General features: G+C 43.9%; 1 long non-coding RNA gene across 10 annotated transcripts in view; it reads left to right on the top strand.

Annotated features, from left to right (window-relative positions):
- The window catches only part of LOC146443686 (uncharacterized), a 56617-nt gene that overhangs the window by 26312 nt on the left and 12440 nt on the right, over positions 1-17865 (top strand). For 3 of the 10 annotated variants that reach the window (XR_014849175.1, XR_014849174.1, XR_014849187.1), the window contains 2 exons: positions 9095-9247; positions 16696-16730. The exons of 2 other annotated variants lie outside the window; for them this stretch is intronic. This is a non-coding gene — a long non-coding RNA (uncharacterized LOC146443686). Of the gene's footprint in view, positions 1-9094; positions 10568-10644; positions 10860-16695; positions 16731-17865 lie in introns of all 10 variants that reach the window. 5 more of the 10 variants (XR_014849185.1, XR_014849183.1, XR_014849180.1 and 2 more) reach the window with 3 other exon arrangements.

The following is a 17865-nucleotide window of genomic DNA, read 5'->3' as shown; positions in this document are numbered from 1 at the left end:
CCTTACACAGAGCACTTGTCACAGAAATTCGCCTAAAACAGTGACCTGAGACTTTAAAAATCATTTATGTTTCCAGGATTAAAAATTTTTATCCAACTCCAAATGTCAGTCAGCACAGTGACCTTGGCTTTTGTAGAATACAGCTCAGCTACAAAGAAGAAATCACATGTATTACAAGGTGCCTTGAATTTCCAGCCTTTGGGGCAGCAGTAATGCCAACAGAATTACAGAGTTAGTCAAAGTATTTCCTAAAACAGCACAGCTGTGTGCTCCTGGCATCTCTGCCATTGAAGATCAATGAACTTCGCTCTTAGGACAGTCAGCTCTAGATAAAAAGAAGCAGTAAACCCATCACAGCTTGATCTATTATCTCAGTGCAATCAAAGGAAAAATTCCTGATGGAACAACTGCTGCAGCAGCGATGGAGAGCTCAGGCTGCAAAGTGATGCACCTACAAATGCTGTGCAGGTGGTGCTGATGTGCAGCCAGGGCCTCAAATGGCCCTTCCCCTGGGAGGGGAGGCACCTCAGAGCTCATTATCTGTGTGCTGAGGATACCTTGCTGGAGTCTCTACAGCAGGATCCCGTTTTGAAAGCATCATGGCTCGATGTTCAGGGTTTGTCTCATGTAGTTGTAAACCAACATGTGGAATGGGAAGCAACAGGGGGAATTACCAGCTCCCACACAACTGCAGAATTGTGATTTCTTCTGAGTTACAGAGACATGCTGGGATAGCTCACACTCCTGGAGAGCTGCCCAGATGGGCACAGTGTTTTCAGAAAAGACTGGCTGGAAACAGTGAGGAGTGGTTGTGTGTTGTGCAGAGGAGTGCCCAGAAGTTTGCTGATGGAGAGGTGAAGAGCCAGCTGAGTGCCTGTGGATAAGGAGAAGGTGGCAAAGCTCCATGGGCGGTGGTGTGACAGGCACTCACTACAGACTTCTTGATAAAGGAGAGGAAGTCAACAGAGCAATCCCACACAATCACAGGCCTTAGGACTAACTCATGGTGAGCTCTGACTGGAAGGGCTGCATGGTCAGGCACAATCCAGGTGGTTTAGTTTCATGACATAGGTGATTGATGAGACAACTGGAGGAGATGTTGTGCTGGGTTTGCTGTTCACAAAATAGGAAGAATTGATTCAGGATATGATGGTCAAGGGTAAGTTTGCCAGCAGCAACCATGAAACTGTGAAATACTAAATCCTGCAAGAAATCAGCAGCACAAATAACCTTTCTGCCCTTACCTGCAGGAGAGCAGGTGTCATTCTGGGATCTCCTTAGAAGGATCCCAAAGGGAGCTGCCCTGGAGAGGGAAGTGGCCCAGAAGAACTGGTTGTTCTTTAAGGGCAGCTCCTCAAAGCATGAGAGCAGTGCATCTCATTTACTTCTTTGACACACTAAAGCCTTTAACACCATTTCCTACAGTATCTTTGTAGTTAAATCAATGACATACAGACTGGCAAGGCAGGTGATACAGTGGGTGAATAATTGCTCAGACTGTGGGGCTCAAAAAAGTGGGATCAGCAGTACAGAGTCCAACTGGATGATCACTAGTGATGCACCTTAGGTATCTTTCCGGTGGCTGATAAAGTTTAGAGTATTAACAAGGTGGCTAATGGACAGAGAGCACTCTTGACAAGTCCAGCCTGGGAGAGCTAACCAGAGCTGAAGTCTGTTTGCAGAGTAGCCTGGAAGTTTGTTGGCTTTTGAATATCCACCACATTTCAAACAGCTCTAGTGTGAGGTCTCAGGAGACAGAGCTGCAACAGTTCCCAACTCAGTGGGACTGGCTTGAGCAGGTGGTTAAATGATAAAAGGTGATCAAGGGCTTCCTCCCACCTTGATTTTCATGACCCATGTACTCAGGTGACAGTGAAAAATGGGAAATGTGGTCCCAAGAATGTCAGTGGACATTTCCTGATCACCCCACCAGTAAAAGGAAGTTACCTTGCCTCTTTCACTTTATTTTGAGCTCGACCTTTATGAACTTCAGCTGAAAAATATCTTCCTGCGTCCTTTCAGCTTTGAATACCTTGGCTAGAGCCAAAGGCTGTCAGACTCCCATCGTTCACCTGTGGGCAATGACAAGGATGGTTGATCAGAATTCAGGAAGTGGATTTAATTTTAATGAAAATCACCCTGGAAGGCCATCTCAATAGGAACTCTCCAGCTTCTCTGCTTCCTGTGGCTCAGCCTTGACATAAAGTGACAAAGCTGGAACCTGAGAAATGCATCAGCTTAAGAAAAAAAACCCAAAACCCTGCACTGACATAGTCTTCCCAATTTGCATCTTTCCAAAAGGTCACTTGGTAACTGATCCTTTCCTGCAAACTTAACAGCTCCTCCACTTTTTGGCTAGTAGCAGGGACTGCCAGTCCTGCAAAGGACTGGAACAAATGCTATAGCTTTGTAGTTTCAAAAGAACAGTTTTCAAAGCCAGCAAAGAAACAATAGACAACAAATCTCTTTCTGACAGAGTGAAAGAGAAAAGGGTAATTATTCTTCTGAAGAATGAAAGATGTTCATTTGCATTTTTTTTCAATAAAGCAATATTTTGAGAAATTTTCAAGTTAGGCAAAAAACCCTCCAAATCCATACATATTAATTTTAGCTAGCTGCTGCCCTGTTGTGCTGGGTGCATGTCTTTGACTGTGCACAGTCAATTAAGAGATGGACTAAGTGAAATTACAGAAGTTGCATGCAGACATCACCAATCTTTGACTGAAGACAGTGAAATGCAAACAGAAAGGCAGCTTTAAGAAAAAAACCTATTAGTATTGCAAATCAAAGCATCCAGAAGTAAGATAATGCAGGAGTTGCCTTTTTTTTTCTTTTAAGCAATTGTAGTTGAGCCTTTTTGTCCATATTGTCCATGAGAGCATATTTACTTATAATTACATGCTATATTTCCTTTTTGAAGGACCCTCCCTTTATTCAGGGCACAGAATAGATGATGATCACTTACTAATCTGGTTTTAATTACAGCATTTGTCTTCAAAGTCTATTTTGCCACCTACTGTTCCCACTCTGCCCATAAAGGTGGTTTAGATGGGCTTTTCCAGTGGTCATCAGTGCCTGCATGGGTGAGGAGCAGGCAGTCATACCCACAGTATCCCTGTGAGATGCCACCAGTGGAGGCAAAGGACCTTCTAAGTGTTGGTACCCGAGAGAAAAAGTCTGGAAGCTGCCACCCACAGCTGTCCAGGGCCAATGCCCAGCTCCCATCTGAGGCTGCAAGCAGCTTCTGCAGATCGCCCTGCAGCGTTGGCACCTGAACACAGAGGTCACAGATTAGCGCCTGTTTATGGAAACTCCTGTTTCAGCAATTACCCACTATCACATATTCCTCTCTCCACAGAGGTGGGTGAAACCCTACTTGTAGGATTTAATTCTGTGGTATTTGGTTATGAGGATGGAATAGAAAAAAGAGATCTCTGAAGCTGGGTTTTAGAGCATGGGGGTTTATTGTGAAAGAGCGTGGGTATGAGAAACCTGCCAGAGCTGCAAGACGCAGCTTAAAGCAGGTCAGAGAAGCAAGGGAGAGAGAGAGAGAGAGAGGCAAAAAAAGCAAGAGGCAAGAGAGTGATCTACCCTTTACAATACAATAAATAATCTTCTATGTTGAATATTCTAATTCTCATTGACCAATCAAGAACAAGCTACAAATTCTACAACATTTACATACAACCTATAAGAATCATCACATTACCCTATGGGGTTATATTTTAAACCCTAAAAACTGCCCTTTGGACCCTCTGCCAAGCAGGCAGGGTCTGTTTTGACCCTTGGACCTGCCTGCAGGCAGAGGGTATTGTCCCATCAAGAAGCGGGATTACCTTCAGTCGGCTATACTATTGTCTTCTAGTTGTTCAGTAACTCAGAGCTTTATCAGCATCTTTTTGCCAAGTAATCATAAAAGCAATTATATTATAAGGCTTTCCTATTTCATCTTCTCCAACACCTACTAATGGCCAAAGAATCACTCTTCCTTCCCTGCCTCTTTGCTTCAAGCCTGGAGATAGCCAGGAAGAACTGGTCACACAGCATGAATATTTCTGCGAGGTTTCAGAAATTTTTTGTCCAAATCCCAACAGACTGACTGCTTTCCCCTTAACACCTCCGATGTAGAGGGATGCAAACCTCAGCAATTTCTCATTCTGGAGGAGCAAAATCTCTTGGAACAATATTGGTTAGTGTGAAGCCTGCTGCTCTTGTTCCCTGGCTGTCCATCTCTCAGGCTACAGCAGAGCTGAGGCTAGAGAAGACTCCAGAAACCTTTCCTCTTTGGTGGCCTCTTCTCAACCCAGAAAACATGGCATCCCACCTAGTCCCAGACATTTTTCAGTCCTTCCTCCACCTCCTTTTTTCAGCCCACGATCCTTCTTTTGCGTGCTTTGCCTTCAATTGAACGGCCTCTCTCTCTCTGACCATTTTGGTGCTGGAAGGGGCAAGGGGTGCATGGCAGAGATCAGCTTCACACTTGTCATTCACCCTCAGCAGCAGCAATAACCACCACCTGCTCTGCTCAGACATCTCAGGGGAAATTCAGATGGAAAACTGAGAGCTCTATCAAGCGCACGCAAACTGGTTTTCAAGTGCTTGTAACCTAGCCAAGTTTGAGCACAGTTTTAGAGAGCTGGTGCAATGTGTCTTCCTAATAGAAAGCTACCTCCTGCCAAATTTTGCGTGTAATGCTTCAAAGCATTAAACTGAGAAAGGAAAATATCACCAGAAATTTTTCTAACGGGTTAGGAGAAGGTCAGATAAACAATGGATTTCTAAGAACGATGTCAGCCATTAGAAAGGGATTAAAAAATTTTTGGCTGAATGTTCCCAAACAAATTTAGCCTGAAGCACAACCTCAGCTCAGGAAATTTTAGTCTCAGCTGGTTCATTGTGACTTTCTTGGCCTTCAGACGGGGGTTTTAAACATTGGAAATACTTCTACAGCCATAAGATGGACTGTGCAAACAGCTTGTTCATAATAAAGCAGTCAGCAGAACTGAAATAGCCAAGTCTTTCATAGTTACTGTTACTATGACTTACTGCCAGCCTTCCCACATTGCAAAGAAATCTGTTCTTCAGGCTTTTCTTCCTTAAATCCCCATGGCTTCCTACCCTTTTCCCTGTATCAATCACACCAGCTCACTTATCACCAAACTGAGTTGTAGTTGGACCTTACTTCTTTCACCTATCCCTTCCCATGCCCTTCCCTCTCATGCCATTCCATCCTCATACATGTCTCTTGCCCTGAAAGAGCAATTCCTCTGAACTTCGTACCAAAAGCAAAGCATGTCTTGGGTCCCAGAGACACAACTCTGTGCTGGTGAAGAGTCAAGGAGATGGGCTCCAGTGATGCTGTGAGCAGTTTGGCAGAGTGAGCTGTGCAGTTGCTACAAGCATCAACATCTGGGTGAATAAAGCAGCCACTGAGATGAAGTCATCCCTAGAAAAGCCTTGGACAGTAAGGGCTGAAAAATCAAAATGATAAGAGCAAAATGGCTATATTTTCACTTGACATTTCACAGAGCTTGAGAAGATCCAGGACTGAGCTTGCACATGCATGTAACGCTGCCCAGCAAGGGTTTTGCTGGTTCAGCAAGCCCAGGGTAGTTACAGGCCCTAACCAGAGCATCCTTGTCATGTTAACTGGGGTTAAACACAGATAAAAACAAGCTGGCTTGGTTTTAATTGCCAAATTCAAGTTCAGGGTCTCTCACAGGCTAAAATGTTCCCGCTGTTACTTCAATCTGAGTTAGCCAGAACTCAGCACATGCAACTTCTAAGCCCAGCATGGGGAGGTAATGAATCAAGGTGCTGCTTTGCACAGGTTGTGGTACCAGCACTGTTCCAAAATGCCTCCTGAAGATTAAACCTCTGTGATGTGTCTGAGCTCTGGGAAGATGCCTGCTCATTCGGAAAATGACTGGCAGCAGTTGCCTTGACTCACACTCTCTAGTGAAACTGTCAGAAAAACATGGCTTACGCCCCCAATGCCATAGGCTGTTGATTTCTCTCAGCTGCTGGTTTTGGTTTCTTGCTTTTTAAGCTTCTCAGGAGCTGTGAATATATTGCTTTTCTTTTCATTTTGGGTTTAATACCGATACCTTGGGGTTTTTCTTTGCTGCAATGAGAGCTCCCAGGGGAATTTTGGATACAGCTACTGGCTAAAGCCCTGTTATTAATTTTTTTCCCATATGAGGTGCATTTAAATCCATCTAGAAAAAACTACTCATCCTGCTTTTCTAAAATGTGAGATCAGTGGACACCTTGGAAATAATGGTGTGATTAAATCCAAGTTCTGGAAGTCAGACAGACATAAGGATCTTGGTTTAGTTTCTGCCATTGATTTGCCCTGTGAGTTAGAGGCAAGCACCCAACTGGCTGTTAGCTCCATTTCCTCGCTTGTAAAATGTTTAATGGAGCTGTTTACTCAGTTGTGATAAAGAATCTACAAATCTTGGTGCAAAGGACATTTATGAGCACTGATACCATAATTATTACGAAGCTAAGAGATAGGTTACCAAAGATCGCGGAACAGAGATGAAAATAGATAAAGAGCTAATTTGAACACTCCCTTTTGTTCCAGGAAGTGTCCAGATATGATCTTTTTTTTTCTGGCAGAGAGAGTATTTCACAGGAAGCATTTTGCTGCTGTTTGTGTGCCTTGGAAGGATAGTCAGGGACGCTGCTTTTTCATAGTTAGGTCCTCAATTCAGTTATTTATCAATCAAAATAGAAAGAGAAGCTAATCTGGCTAAAGAGAATTACATTTTTCTCTTGTGCTTATGGCTCTCAGGAGCAGGCAGAATAACCTTGGGCGATGCTGTTTTCTTATAGGAAAGTCAGATTTCAGTCAGATTTCAGAGCAATAATTCTCTCTCTTTTCACTCCAAGCTCATTAGCCTGTTTCTGATGGCTGCTGAACATTCCTGGCTTCCCAGGAATGCATTCAGAGCAGCGTGTGTTCAGCACATCTCAGAAAGAGGAGATGAAGAGAGGCATTACTTCTGAAGTACACTTGCTGTTACAATTTCCTCACAGTCAATAAGGTAAAAGTGACTATCTCTGTTCACATCACCTTCCTGCTGGTTTGGTGGCTGTGATTGCTCCAAAGGCAAGAGTAAAAATATTCCTGTTCTGGGAAAGTGGCGCATTATCTACTTCGTTGTTTAAGCATGTGCATGGTGATGCCACAGCAGTTCCTTTGGTGCACGCTGTTAGCTCCTGCCTCATTGAAGTTACACAGGCATTTTCAACACTGTGAGAATGTGCTGTCACTCAGCTCAGGACCCCTTTTCTCCCCTCATGCTGCCCCATTTGCACAGCTGTTTTGCGTAGGAAAACGTATGTTAGCTGACCTGTCACTGTGTGACAAGGTGTGCAGACACAGCCTCTCAAACACTGCCTTTTTGTGTGTTTGCCTTAGGCCAGGGCTGGCAGACACAGTGGATTCTACAGAAACAGTGGAGTCTGGGGTCCCGCTGCGCCAGTCTCTGCAGCGGGAGGGTAGCAGGCATCTGAGTCTGAGACTAAACTCTGGGGGAACTCAAGCACAGGACATCAAACACGGGTAATCTGAGCAAACCGAGGCGTCACTTTTGACCACCTGGGCTCGGATTGCCACTGTGAGAGGGGCAACCCACCCTTTGTGGCAAAGGGTAGCAAAAATATTGCAGGCAGAAGTGACACTGCAATTTTTCCCGAGTTTAAAAGACAGGGAGCACAGGTTCAGGGCACTCGAATGAGCTTGGCGTTTGCTGTGGCTAATTAGTAACCTTGCATAGCCCCAAGGTCAGGCATTCGACGCTGCGGCTGTGAGAGGTCCCTGCGGGTTGGGCACATCATTGTGGACACACGTGACAGCAGCCTGACTTCTCCAGCCACTACAAACCATTGCCAGATTCTCCTGGCAATCTCTGGAAACCAAAGACACCTCAGTCTTTGTTCACGAAAAAGCCAGCACAAATGCCAACAGTATCAGTGCCCCTGTCTTATGCACAGGCACCCAAGGAGCATTTAGGGACAGAAATTAATGACAAGACAAAGCAGTGACTGGTAGAGAAATCCAAGGGGAGGAGGGGAACAGTGGGAAAGACAGCACGGTCTGGACAGCAGACTGTCACCCTGGCAAAGGCACGTGTAGTGACAGGCCAGGCTTAACTGCGGAAGATGGGGCTGCTGCCCACAGGGCACTAATTGACAATTGTTTTGTCAAACAAGTCATGATCTGAATTCTGCCCTTTGCTCAGCAAGCCTTGAAGGCAGCAGCAGATGATGAGCAGAAGAACTTAAGGTAATTCTATTAAGACTCTAACACCAAAAAAGAAGGTAAAATTTTAACATCAGAAATAAAATGAGCATATGTCCCAGCATTTTTTATCCAGATGATATTAATGCACTAAACGGAAAATACTCAAACATACCATTTTGATGATCTAAACCCTCTGTTAATAATTTCTGAGAGAATAGTATGCTTGCTGTTAGAGAACAGAGTTTATTATTTTGCTATTTTCATAAATAATGCAGCGTCGAGCTCTCATTAACAATTTTTCATGGCTTTATCTGCACTTTTTCTGTCAGGATAAACAATGACTTGAATACAAGTCAACATTTAGAAGTTTTTCTCAGTGTGCTGGAGGCAGAAGATTGCTGTGTGTTACTATGACAGTGAAATGAGTTGTTTATACTTGATTTCTGTGTGATGCTCCCAATGATAGTTTATGCTTCACAAATCTGAATGTGCATTGGAACTCAGAATGTGTATTTTATATTTTTTAGTGAATAGAAAACCCCTAAATAACTTTTGATTTGAAATATTGGCTCAGCTGTGCTCACAGATGAATTAATAACAGTGGGAGCATATGGAGTGAAATAAAAATTAGAAATTATGGAAGTGAAGACAAGATCTTACTTCCAGGCATTCAGTTGGTCAGTTACCTTTGGAGCTCCATCCCAAATGATCTGTAGGTTACTTTTGCCAATAGTACTTGATACACTCTCAATAGCAACGATATGTAACAAACTCATTTTTCTGTGCTCATTTGTAACTGTGGTTTTGTGTCAACAAAAATACTCATGCTTCCTTTCTCAGGAGGTGTCCATGAGCAGTGGTCTTTCCACTGGAAGGAGGAAGGATGAAAGGTCGTGGCTACAAGGGAAACTGAAAAGGAAAGTATTTTTGTGATTTTTAAGCTGACCAAAGGACTGGATAGATGCTGAAAGACATCACATTGGCCTGCAGCTGGTGAGTGGTAGGGAAATGCCCTGGGAGGTGTTGGGGCCTGCTCCTTTCCTTCTGACGGCAAAACAGAAAGCTCCTTGACATAACCAGCTTTCCCACCTGCAGGGAAGCAGCAGCTTCCTAAACCTGCTGAATCCCAGGTTCCCTGTGTGACTCAGTACCTGCAGCTCAGAACGAGGTGTTGTTGAGCACCAGCAATGTGCAGGGCAGAGCTAGCTATGAAAAATTAATGCTTTTGAGGTAATAACACTATAAAACTTTATGTTGGGTTGCTTGAAAACCTGGAAATTTTCAAAGCCATGCCACAGATGGAGATGAGAAACCTTAGTTCTCCTATGGGCTGAACACAGGCACTATGTATGTAAGTTAATGCCTTTCTGTAGCTCCTTTCTCATTTGTCTTACTCCAGAATAAAACATACTGGTTCTTATCCAGAAAGAGGGAAAATCCTCAATTACTTTATTTACTTAATTACACTTTATTGCCTGTTTCAAAAACCAAAAGCTTTTTGATTTGTGTTCACTGTGTTTTGAACTAAGGCCTAATACCTGGGATAACCTTTGCACTCAGAATTAAAAATCAGCAACTATTTCTAATGCTACCTGTTTACCTGTGCAATTCTTTTCAATTTGATAGTGAAAGGCACCTGCTGTGCTGACAGCTTTGTGGCAGATGGATCCCACCACATGCATGCACCTGTGGAAACAGAATCCACATAGGTCCCTACAAGCACACCTTGCTGTTAGTGGTGCTGGAAGGAACAGTGGTAGATGGAAAAGCTGCCAATCCCAGCCAAGATGACTTCTGTGGTCTCTGCTGTGAGCATGAGAGCTGCCACTGATCATTCTGTCTTCTCCTGGCTGGTTGCTCTGGGAAAGTGGCTTGAGACCCTCAGGTCAGAGGTGCCCTCTTTCAGTGTCACACAGCACAGGAATTTTCTGGGAGCACAACAGGAATGGAAAGGTTGCAGATCACACAATAAGCCAAATAACAACAAAATTTGCCACCAAAAAGCGTCAGAGTGCAAATGCATTCACACCTCTCATTTGTTGCTGAGAGCCAATGAAAACAAGCATCAAGCCCTCTCTCTCTACAGGGGCAGCAAGCAGCCATCCCTGCCAGAAAGGCAGGCTGTAAAAACCTCCTCTGAGAGAGAAACTTTCATCTTCTGCTTCATCTGCTCTGACTCTGCCCTACAGATTGCAAAGGACAGTTTCTCATCAGCCTGCAAACTCAGGAGGTGCATGCAAAAATTTGGATGAAACCCTGCTATACTTCCCCATGAGAGATGGTGGAGCAGCCACAGGGCTCAGCGAGAGCAGGGTGAGGGCTCTGTGTCATCCTCCAGCTGCTAAGGACGGCCTTTGGCCAGTCCCCAGCTCCTCACTCTCTGTCCCCAGGGAAGCAGTGCACGGGTTTTGCTGGAGTACGAATTCAGAGCCTTAAGGTGGCAGCACCAGACAACCCTCAGTGCCGTGTCCGCAGCTCTGGGCCAGCCAGGAGGTCGGCAAGGACAGAACCACCGAAAGCTGGGAGGCGGCAGCGATTGAAGAGTGGGCAGGTGACCCGCGAGGCAGAGGAGGGTGCGGAAAGCTCGGGGCTGTGAAAAGGAAAGGTAAACTCCTTCACACCCAAAAGGCCAGGGTGGATTTTGCACAGCATAGGATTAGGTGAGGGGGGCTGGGACCTGCGGTTTCTACCCAAGGCTGAGATGGTTCACCCGCCTGGGGAGCGCCCGTGCCGGCTGGGATGGAAAGCCACCGCCGCCTGACTCGCTCCGTGACGTGCGCATGGCCTGGGGCTTCGGTCCTGCTTCCCGGATCAAGCCGGCTAGGCTTGGTTGGCGCCAGGATGAAGACTTCACCTGAACGTCAGGTTTGTGGGAAAGTAGGAAAAAAGCAAGCAGGGAACTTACAGGGAATTCCAATTAGAAGAAGTAAAGCTTTAAAGACTCTACTCTTTGAGGCTTTGGTAGCTCTTTCCCAAAGGCTTCAGAACATAGGCAGTGATCTACACTCCCCTGTCCTCTTGGCTGCGGAGGCAGGGATTGAGGCACAGCTCCCTGCAGGAACTGGATCCAGAATAAGCACCCACCGCTGTCGCAACTCCTCAAGCTACTCTGGACAGCTGCACCAAAGCCCTGCAGGTGTGCTGGATTTTGGGATTAAAACAACTGCTAAATATTTTCAGGGATTCACACAGCCTGACTGTCCTAACATGTCATACCACCATGAATTGCTGGTTTTATAGGCAGGGTGGAGTCCGATTCTTCTCCAAATGGCTCAGTGACAGGGTGAGAGGCAAGTCACAAGCTGCAGCAATCAAAACTCTGACCAGATACAAAGAGGAATTGCTGCTCCAGAACAACTTAGTACAGCAACAGAGTTCCAGAGATGGTGTGGAGTCTCCACTCTGAAGTTTTTCAAAACTTTACTATCCAAAGTCTTGAATAGCCTGGTATGGTTCTGAGGCTGACCTTCACAAAGTCATCAGGTTGGACCAGAGACCTTGAGAGGTGCCTTCCAGTCTGTTCTATAACAGGATTTCCAGAGAGCTTTAAAACGTGAATGTGGATGACAAGTAAAAATTTCACGTGTGTTCTCTTTGTAATAGTCATGGCTGCTAGATGGGATTCCTGATCACAGACACAATTTGAATTCTTATTTAACTCTTTGATCTAGAGCAGGTATACCTTTGCAAACACTGAAAAAAATTTCCTCAGTTTTGGAAAAGAAAATACCAATGTTTTAAGAGCCTAGAATAAATTTTCTGATTCTATAAAAGAAAAAAAAAAAAAAAAAAGAGACAGAGAGAGAAAAGCAGAATTTCAGGACTTCAAACCTGCCTGGATGATGTGGATATGTGATAAGCCAAAAATCCAACTGGAGAAGTTGCTGAAGTGTAACCGCACTGCAATAAACACCAGGTACCAAGGCAGTAACCTCTGCATGAGCCTGAAGGTGCTGGGGCATTCTGTGCTGCCTGAGGGACAGAGACCAGCTACAGATACCCTTGATCCCGTGTCAGGGTGAGAGGGAGGGCTCCTGCTTGGGCTACAGCTCCAAAATAGAACCCTTGAGTGACACCAAGACAAATTATGACAAACAGGTTGAGTTACCTGTGAGCAACACACAAATGCAATACACAGATCACCTGTAATCTGCTAGTAATGTGAAAGAAGGAGAAATGCAATGACAGTCTGACAGATACCCACAATCAATGGAAAAGAGAATGGCAGTGTCTCCACCTGTTCACATCTGTTATGAACTTTCATGTGCTCTTTGATTCTGAGTGACACAAGGCGTTTCAGAATGACTGCAGATACTTGTCTGCTCTGGCAATTACAACAGGCTGCAGCAGAAATCAAGCTCGAACACTTGCTCTCACTTGAGGAAGAAGTGAAAACAAAGTGGAAATACAGAAGCTGCCATGTTGTGTGGCTGTGAGAAGCTCATTTCAAGGATGAGCACTTAAGAAGTTGTAGCCTGAAGGTACAAAGCCTGCTTACTCTATGGAAGGGTTGTTCCACGCACACTGCCTGTTTGCGAGTCAGAGGCCCAGTACCTTGTGGGACACTTTGAATTATGACATTTGTGTTGCTGAAGTGCCCCCTGAACTCATGACAGACCTTAGCTTCTACCACTCCCACCCAAGGTCATGCAAGCTGGTCAATGAACATTTTTGCTCCACTACTGAAGCCTTATACTCATGTATTTCCAGACATATGTATAGGCTTACAAATCAAAAATCTAAGTGCATATGTTCTTAAAAACCACAAACTGGTATATCCTTAATCCACCTAGTGAAGAAAAGGGTAGGCCAAGGGCCTGTGGCTTTTTTTTTTGGAGGGCTGTGGCTAACGGATATGAAAAGGATGTTCAGGCAAGCTCCAGACTTGTCCTTCCTCTTGCATTGTAAGGAACAAGAAAAGTTCCACCAGGCCCTGAATTGCGCACTTAGCTGTAGATTGGGGACAGTTGTTTAGGTTTTTGATCAGGTTTTTTGTTTAGGTTTTTACTCCTGAAGTCCAAGTAACTCCAAGAAATGCTAACAATAAGGGGCGAATCTCATCCCCTCTCTTAGCAGAAATGGTAAATACAGGTTTCACACACTTCTGGTGCCTGTCTCAAGCAGCTCTTTCAAAGAGGTCAAATGAAACCCTAGAAAATGAGTATCAGCTGTTGAGCTTCTGTGTAATTTTACTGACTGGAGGTAGAAAACCAAGATAAGGCATTTATGAAGAGAGACCAACCAACTCTGGTGACCTTGAAGCACAACAGAGACTATCCCCTTTACAGAACAACCATTTGGATGCACAAAGGGTTTTCTGTGTTAAAGAGTGGATTTCAGGGCCTGTTGCTGTGTAATCTAATAAATGACACAGAATGGATATGGTATGGCACTCACCTGCACTGTTCTTCCAAAACTCACATGCAGCTTCACAGAGAAAAGGTCATCGGCAACAGCCACCTCCACCAGTGAGGCCCTCAAGTGCCTTTGCAGTGGTCTCAGGTCTCCTCTCAGAGTATAGCATTCCCTAGGAGGAATCTCAGGAAAAAACCTTCCCTGACTTCTACTGACCTGTTATTTCTCCATGATTCTTTCACATGATTAGGCCACTTGTAATAGGTTTTCTCACCTCTCCTTATTTTCAAGAGGACCTTGGGATCATAAAACGGCAGTGCTCAGCTCAGGGGTGAATCCATCTAGAGTGGCTGGTGGGCAGTGTTTGAGGCCAATGGGCCATGCTCCAAAGCAGAATTTGTCCCACTTACTGACAGTCTTACAGTCACTGTTGCTGATTATTAGGGATTGGGATTAGTTTTAGTGTTTCTGCTAATTTGTACATCTTCTGATCTATTCATCTTCTAGACTGCAACAACTCTGTGCAGTTTAAAAGATGCAACTTCTTTTCCTCTTCTGAAGCAGCAGACCACAAACTTGATGTTTGCTAAGTCCATCTTTCACATTAGTGAAAGCACATTACAGCACTTCTGCTGTAACAGCATCTTTTCCAAGTCTTTTGTATTCCTGTGGCAACACGATGCTGCTGACTTTAGTAAAAATGAGTGGTGAGGCTGGAGTTGGCCATGAGGACTGCAACCCTCAATGTCCTCTTTAAGGCTGCAAATGCCCACTTCCATCTCACAGTTCTGGAAGCAGTTTCTTCTCCTGGCACATCTTCCTGTCATGTAAAGCCAAGAATGTTTCCCACTTGGAGCAGAATCAAACACAACCCTGGAAATCTGCTTAGACACTACAAAATTGGGCCATTCTGTATGGCTTCTGGTTTTGGTTGCTGGAAAAGTCTCCATCAGCAGTATTACAGAAGTTTGGCTTATTTCTTGCAGAGTGCAGCTCTTTGATTTCATTCCCAAATGGGCACTGGCATTTTTGCCATCTACCACCTGTACTGGTAGAGATTCCTCCTCCAAAGCTTCAGCCACAGCAGGACACCAGGTGAACAGAGAGACTGCAATATCCATTTTATAGTGACCACCTCATCTTGGTTTCCAAAGCAGCAAAATATTACAAAACTCAGGAGTGTTACATCCAATCAGTCCTTGTTCTGTTTATACACACAGTGCTTTCTCACCTTTTTGAAATCCATTTCCACCTGCCAGTTCTGAATTTCATAGCACAATGCTAAACAATCATTTGTCCGCTTCTCTGTATTTCTTTTTACTACAAATGGGAACTGTGAGATCTGTCTTGCTTGGAAGGTACTTCGACTCCAAGTAATGAAAAAGTGCACAAGAATTAGACATTGTTATGCCCCATAATCCAGGTTGTTGTAATTCCAACGGCCCCCAAAGTAATGTCTTCAAAATAACCTACAATTTAAAAGAACCTAAAAATTCCATTTCTCTTCTGAGAGGGCAACCCAGTTCAGGTGGGCAAGAACTTGGGTGAAAGTCCAATTAATTTTTGGTAATACAAATGCTGTGAAGTTTGCACATTTTAATTTTTTAATAAAATCATGAAAAGTGGTGACATCTCTTTGATGAACTGGCTTCAGCTCAGAGGACTCTATACAATGCAGATTTATCCTTACACCGCCATTTTTCTTTTTAGTGTAAACACCTCCCAGCTCTTTCCCCAACAATTCCTCTGCCATTCTTTGCTACTCCCCACTAAAAGATGTGGCACTGAAAATAAGCAATTTTAATAAAACTCAGAAAACCATTGCCATGTTATATCTCAAAGCCAGGGAGCACTAACCTCCAAACTCACAGTGAACTCCAAGTTTGGCTGTCAGCAGGGATAGCTACAACCCAAAGGCCCCTAATGCAATACAAGTGGTATTTGCAGATAATCTGGCTATGCTCATGTTCATCCTGATCCCCAGCTAGAGTGGAACATTTCTTTCACAGGGAGTTTGCTGTAAACTAGAAGACTATTTTTCTTTTTCAAATTATTTGGATGGGAGGTCACTCTGGGGCTGCTAAGAAATATCAGCATTTCTAAAGCTAGCCAGGTAAGGCCAAAACCTTGAAACCACAGCATTAAAACTCAGTTAAGCAACAAATTGCAAGAAACCTCTGGAGGATGAAGAGAGAAGGGAAGCAATTTCAGCTCTCAATATCACCCCATGGAAGAAGCCAGCAAACAAGCAATGCTTTCCTTCCAGTTCAGGCTCCCTTCTACAGGCATACCAACTAGGATATGGCTCCCACTTAAGAAATTAAATTCTAGAAAAGGATTCTCTAAGCAGCACTCTCTTTCCAGCTGGATGAGAGAGTGAATCTTTTGGATTCCATTAAAAGTACAGACAGAGCAAACAAGTAATCACATGTAAGGACAATGACAGCAACTATTTCACTGACCTTTGCACTCTCAAGAAAAACCTCATCCTCTCCTTTAGAACTTTACATAATAATTTCTGGCTGAACAGCACAGGTCAGGTGGGGAGCTGACTGCACAGTATCCGTATGGAGCCAATTTTTCAGTCGTGCATTAGCCAAGCTCTCTTTGGCCTGCAGCAACACCAAGAGGAAGTACCAGAGTGTTACTGGTCTCCCTCAGTTTTCTAATAACTACTTTCATCCTCTACCTTTATGGACTAAATTGTCTGAGTACTGCACAAGTTCCATCTTAAAAAAAACTGAAACAAACAAAAAACTAAGCCCAAATCGAAACATATTTGTTAGAAATACTTCACAGCCAAACAAGAACCTCATCCTGTCTCACAACAGTGATTTCTAACCCAAAACTAAGGTTGTAACTACTCTTTCAGCATCTCATAGCAATTAGTCAGTAAAGCCACATCTTTGTGTTTTCTAGATCTGTAACTGAACCTGGATTACCTGTTCTCTGTTCTTTTTCACATAACTTTTAATAATTTAAAAAATATTCCAGAGCAATGGTGAATTATTCATCCTCAACCATCTAGATATCCTGTTCCACTTCCAAAAGTATGATACTTACACCTTATTTTCTATATTTTTAAGATAGAGGACTGCAACTGCTTCTTCCAGTCATTCTGGTAAGTCAGGGACTAGATCAGACAAACCAATACTGTGTCCCTCTACCAAATATTTCCACCATGTCCAGGACACCCACTGCACTCAGGACAGCACAGGTAATTCCTGATGTAACAACACAGTTAAGAAGCATGATAAATTAGGAAGTTTATAACCAAGTCAGCCCCAAAATGTTCCCCCTGTGACTGTACCAGTTAAAAGTACTATCTTTCCTCACACACATTTTTATGTACATTACTGCACATTAGTCAAAATATCAGAGCTGTCATTCAACTGCCCATATCTCAACAAACCTTTTTTTTTTTTTAAATCCATGTCCCACCAAGAATGTATGTCTTTAGCGTGCCATTAGATGGACTCCATGAACTAGATGTGCACCATTCTTTAGCAGATGCTCAATCCTGAACCCCTGAATGTTTATTTCAATAATACTACACATCATCAGTTTGTCTTGTTCTAAGCAATTCAGAAGGTTCAAGAATGTCACAACCCCAAATAAAATTCCCCTTGTACCTCTGTGGTGTAGATTGGTGAGGATAGCCAGGGGGCTGCCTCAATTCCACAGTGGCAGCCGAGATGACTTTCTCCTGGGGTGCACAATCCACAGTAGTCTGTGCCTCGGATTTCCAAGCGTGGATTTCACATGCAATAAATACACATGACGAATCAAGCAGCTCCTGGTATCAAGATCTGCTCTGTACATATCCCAGGGCCTCCACCAGCTCCTGCAGGACTCCCTTTATCCTTGTCGTATCAACGAACATCCTTTGCATGTTGAATCCATTGCATATCCTTGATGGGAAAACATTTTTTTTCTTTGACTCTGTTCAGCAGCACTGACTCACTCTGGTTAGCTTGGAAACACTACTAACCCATCACATTCAATTGCCAGCACATTGGTGTATGTAAGTCTCTTTCAAGAGATCCCAACAGGAGTCAGACAGCATGGAGAAACACTTTGAAAATAAGCTGCCTTATCCAAACTCTCCTTAGTTCCTTCCTCATCCAAACAGGTAATTCCCAAGCAGATGCCAAACCACTCATTCTCATCTATATGCAATCTCTGTGTTTTAATGTTCTGCTGCAGGTCATTTCTGCTCCAGAAATTCTAAATTAGCCAAGACTTCCAAAGCTTTT

This window comes from Lichenostomus cassidix, chromosome 1Aa (assembly GCF_008360975.1).
Source record: "Lichenostomus cassidix isolate B80296 chromosome 1Aa, HeHo_3.0, whole genome shotgun sequence".
NCBI classification, from domain to species: domain Eukaryota; kingdom Metazoa; phylum Chordata; class Aves; order Passeriformes; family Meliphagidae; genus Lichenostomus; species Lichenostomus cassidix.
The sequence above is the reverse complement of the archived record's forward strand: the minus strand, read 5'-3'. Positions and strand labels throughout refer to the sequence as shown.